Below are 3,395 nucleotides of genomic sequence, written 5' to 3'. Positions count from 1 at the left end.
TTTTTCAAATAACTACATCTGGCTCATATCTCCATAAGGTCTTTATCTCAGGCTTTCAGACTTTAAAGTTTATTTCCTTTATTTACTGTTTTTGGGTTTTGTTGCTTTCTTTGCTTAAACCACATTTCTTTGTACCTTCATGCCACTGTCCCCATTTTAAAGAGGAAGAAAAATATAAAACACTAGCACTTCAAGGAGACAAAGAAAAACCTTATAACGTGTATTTGTAATATCTATGACACACAAGCTATGTCTATGTTATACACACTGCTCCAGAAAGGATAAAAGTGGTCTCTGAATAATTATCACCAACAATTTCCAAGAAAAAATATTATTTTGGCTCAGATAACTTTTATAATAGCAACAAAAATATTAACATAAAAGTTAAATCAATGTTTCCTAACTTGATTAAATTGGTATTAGAATACACATTTGACTATTTTGTTTTTGTTAGAAAATTAAATTTTGTTTCCATTTGTCTTATTTTAGAGAACTTTAGCAAGCTATATCTAATTTAGTTATTAAAACAATTTTAATGCAATTTAAAACTCGTTAAAATACATTCTTGATTTTTTTTTCTTTTATTTCTTTTATTATTTTATTTTTTTAGGTGAGGCAACCCTTGGTTGACCTCACAGATTGCAAGGACCTTATCGGCTTACAATCCTTTATTTTTTATTTTTTTATGCCTACAGTACCTAGTCTTCTTAGGTGGTCTCCCATCCAAGTACTAACCAGGCCCGGATCTGTTTAGCTTCTGAGATCAGATGGGGTTGGGCTTGTTCAGGGTGGCATGGCTGTAAACTTGATTTGTTTTTTTGTTGACATGACCTTAGACTACCTTGTGAAATATATCTCATATGTAGGAGGAGACTAATATTCTACTTTCTTTCCAAAAAATTTCAACTTAGTTTAGTGAATTAATAGGTAACGAACATTTTTTAAAGCGAAGGTTCCCTAGACATTTTTGATAGCGTATCCTTATAAATAAGGAAATCTGAGCATGTGCCCCCAACCTATGCATGTTTATTTATAAAGTACACACATGTACTGCTTTATGTAATAAGTATCAGCAAGGTTTAGTTCCTTTCTTTCCTTTTAGGTTAAGACATATTGGTAGACATTATATTTTCCTTCCTGTACCTCAAAGATTATTTGGGGGTATATCCCTTTGGAGATAACTAATGCAAACGGTTGAGTTTCTACTTTCTAAGTGTTTTTTATTTTTCTTTATTTAACATATTTATACGTTACTGTTCAAGGATTCAGTTACCTATATAATTTTTTCACTATATATTTTTATGTTTATGTAGTTTTATTGCAATGTGAGTGCAAATGAGGACCACAACATTAAAGACTATAGTGTGATCCGGTCGGTCCTTTGATATGAAGCAAAGAGCAATGCAGTGTGTGTAATTGGAATGTCTCTTAATATGAGGTTGGCATTAGGGCAGAGGGAGGAGGAAGACATAAATATTGTCAGCTATCTGAAGGTCTATGAGAAAGGAGCCCCCCTTGTTCTGTTTCCTTCTTAGAAACACCATTTGTAAGTCAGTGGAAGTTACTGAGGGGCAAAGTTTGCTTAATGAAAGACATTTTAATTTATGGATTTGTTGACAATACAGGTTGCCCTGCAGCAGACCATTGTCCTCTGATATAACGACTCCCCCATCTCTGAGACTATATAAGTAGGGGTTGGAGCTGTTGGAAATATGTAGATAGATTTCTGCATAGCAAGAAAGTTAGAGCAGACAATCTCTATGAGACTTTCAATTCTTAAGTCTGTGATTTTATAATAATTAAAGAACAATTATCTAGAAGGCCAGTCTCTTAGAATCTCTTTGCCACAGAGACATACTGATTGCTCTCAAAGTGTGAAGGTTATGTAGGAGGCAGAGGTTGAATGAAAGTTCCAAGTCCTGAACTACAAGAAGAAATCCAACTTCAACTGGGCACGAAGGCAATTGGGAAAATCATTCATGAAGTGTTGTGTGAATTGAGTTTGGGAAGATTTTTCTTTCAGAGATCTTTGCAGAAGGAATAAAAATTAATCCTCTGGGAAGCTGTGAATTTAACTAAGTTAAGGGTAAGGTGGTCTTACGAAGTCCCAAGTCCCTTTTGTTTCTCTGGTTTTGTGGATTATTATAACTATCTGCTATGGTTACTTAACTAAAAGTATGAGGAAAGGGGAGAGACAGAGAAAGAGAGGGAGAGGGAGAAGGGAGGGGGGGAAGAGACAGAGGAAAGGATGAAGGTTGGCAGGGAAGAGAGAGAGAGAGAGAGAAAGACAAAAGAAAAAGAAAAAGAAAAATTTCTAGTAAAATGTAGAAGAGAAAGTCAATGGGCAGGAGCAGACTAATAATGCATTTTCTTTCTTTTTAATAGTGAAATATTATGTTGTCTCATTTCTCATAGATCCAGAGCTAAGGCTATGTGTGGGTTTCTGGTCTCTGCAGTATGTTACAAAAACAAATACACTGAAAAATGAAGATAAGTTTCATCATGAGAGGCAGAGAACTTCGACCTTCCTTCCCTGGGTGATAAACAGGGCAGCAAACCCAGTGAATAGTTCCACTTATTGAGAGTTTCTGGGAGCAGAAATCAATGTTGTTGCTTACGGGGCAGGTGCAGTGCAAATAAAGCCCCTCAGTGCTGTCCCCGGGCTCAGAAAAGGCATGAGATCATACATTTCACACAGGCTGCTAGAAAGCTGCCAGCTCTGCCCATCTGGAGGCCGCTGTCATGAAAAACTCCCCAAACGAGTGAGTGTCCGGCTCTTCTGCCTCCCTCACTCAGCTCACAGCTTCCTTCTTCAGCATAGGCAGGAAAAAAGCAAATGTCCTCTTTTTCAGGGCTGCTGGCTGTTATAAGACTCAAATAAAGGGGCAAATGCCAGTTTTACCAATTGGACAGTCAGTGTTAACTGCATGATGCTATAATGATTTGTAATCAAAATTAGGATAATTTCACTGACAAAATGAGAACCTATGTGTCTAATACGTGCCAACGATGAAGATAAACCCAATTAAGACTGCACTCAATAATTATTTAAATACCAAGAACAAGCCAAGTAATGATTTAAGTATTGGAATCTTCAAAATGTTGCCTGGAATATTTTATTAATCTTCTTTAATTTGCTATAAACCATAAATATTGTCTAAATTTGTGAATATAGTTTCCAATTGTATTTAAAATAAATCCCTTATGTTATGTGAATATAATTTATTAAGTTCATTGAGTTGATTTCAGAGTTTAAGAGGTTAAAATTATTCATGATTTAGAGTTTCAGTGTCATTTCCTAGTACAATGAGAAAAAAATATAGACAATAATAGTCAATTCTATTGTCTGTCATTATCTGTAACTTTTACAATTATCAAAACTCGGGGTATAATTA

The 3,395-nt window shown here is 35.1% G+C and overlaps 1 pseudogene; it reads right to left on the bottom strand.

Moving 5' to 3' along the window:
* Positions 1–686: 686 nt before the first annotated feature.
* LOC112481491 lies at positions 687–805 on the bottom strand (annotated as a pseudogene).
* Positions 806–3,395: the final 2,590 nt, after the last annotated feature.

The sequence above is a fragment of the Pteropus alecto genome, unplaced genomic scaffold, assembly GCF_000325575.1.
Source record: "Pteropus alecto unplaced genomic scaffold, ASM32557v1 scaffold72, whole genome shotgun sequence".
NCBI classification, from domain to species: domain Eukaryota; kingdom Metazoa; phylum Chordata; class Mammalia; order Chiroptera; family Pteropodidae; genus Pteropus; species Pteropus alecto.
Note: the sequence above shows the minus strand (reverse complement) of the source record. Positions and strands in the feature narration are given on the sequence as shown.